Below are 1,564 nucleotides of genomic sequence, written 5' to 3'. Positions count from 1 at the left end.
GTGTGTGACAGGGGGCGGTGCCCCACCCCCCCAATCTGCCCTGTTCTGAGCCTGACCAGGGGCAGGACCTAGGGTTTGGGCCTGCCCCCTGCCTCCCGGGAGCAGGCCTAAGCCAGCAGGTCGTTATCTCCTGAGGGGTCCCAGACTGCGAGAGAGCACAGGCTGGGCTGAGGGACCTCCTCTCCCCCCGAGTGCACAAATTTTTGTGCACCGCGCCTCTAGTATATATATAAAAGCCTAAGCAACCATCACAACCGAATGGACGACCAAACAGGCTGCGTGGGGCGACCGGGCTGGCAGGGGGGTTAGTGAGGAACGACCAAACGACTGAACACCGGGCTGCGTGGGGCAACCAGGCCATTAGAGGTGTTAGTGAGGGACGACCAAATGACTGAGCAGCAGGCTGCAAAGATGGCGGTGCTCACAGCCAATAAGGAGGGAATATGCTACTTGACTGCCATGCCCTCAAAGATGGCCGTGCCCACAGCCACAAGATGGCCAGCAGGGGAGGGCAGTTGGGGGCAATCGGGCCGACGGGAGCAATTAGGCATCTATCAGGCCAGCAGGGGAGGGCAGTTGGCAATCGGGCTGGCAGCGGAGCAGTTAGGTGTCGATCAGGCTAGCAGGGGAGTGGTTAGGGGGTGATCAGGCTGGCAGGCAGAAGCAGTTAGGGGCAATCAGGCAGGCAGGCAGGCGAGTGGTTGGGAGCCAGCAGTCCTGTATTGTGAGAGGAATGTCCCACAGGGATCGGGCCTAAACCGGCAGTCAGACATCCCCCAAGGGGTCCCAGATTGGAGAGGGTGCAGGCTGGGCTGAGGGACAATGCCCCCCCACCCAGTGCACAAATTTTGTGCACCGGGCCTCTAGTATCCTATAATTCTGTACCGTAACCTTTGCCAATATTTGATTTTTGTTTGGACTTATTTTTCAGGTTTCATACATATGAATTGACCACCAATAGCTCCATGACTTCTACCTGTTAGTAGAACTTTGGCTAGAAATTTCAGATGATGTTTATTGGATCACATTGTGTGTAAAAGCGTTATTCTGGTTTAGCTTTAAAGGAAAGTGATGAAGGCCACAATCTACAATTCTATTATTTCTTACATCTTTAAATATTTTTAAAGGTTAATAATTCTTAAAGGTTGAAAAATTGTCTAGAACACTTTTAAGGAAAATTATATAATAATGGATACTACCCTAAATATTACATACCTATATAGACATAATCTTGTGAAACTATTCAAATGGTGGTATAATTTTTTTATCTAACATGAAATGACATAGTCTTTGACTTCATACATAATTAGTAACCTCTTATTTATGAGCATTTCATTCTACATATTCTCATTCAGTCAGTATATATAAAAGATGCTTGAAATGTAAGAGAAATGATAATTGAGCTTGTTCTTATACTATAAATATATGTAGGTGTATTTATAATATTGTCAAAGCCTAATGCACATCAGTTATGAGAAATAAAATGAAAATGTCTATAAAATGTATAGCCTTATAATATATGACATTTTGTTTGCCTTAATTATACATAAAAATTTTAAATGCA

At 45.7% G+C, this 1,564-nt stretch overlaps 1 protein-coding gene across 1 annotated transcript in view; it reads left to right on the top strand.

Moving 5' to 3' along the window:
• MND1 (meiotic nuclear divisions 1) overlaps nucleotides 1-1,564 on the top strand; it is a 46,708-nt gene that overhangs the window by 29,194 nt on the left and 15,950 nt on the right. The window lies entirely within an intron of this gene.

Source organism: Myotis davidii, unplaced genomic scaffold (genome assembly GCF_000327345.1).
Source record: "Myotis davidii unplaced genomic scaffold, ASM32734v1 scaffold323, whole genome shotgun sequence".
Lineage (NCBI taxonomy): Eukaryota > Metazoa > Chordata > Mammalia > Chiroptera > Vespertilionidae > Myotis > Myotis davidii.
Note: the sequence above shows the minus strand (reverse complement) of the source record. Positions and strands in the feature narration are given on the sequence as shown.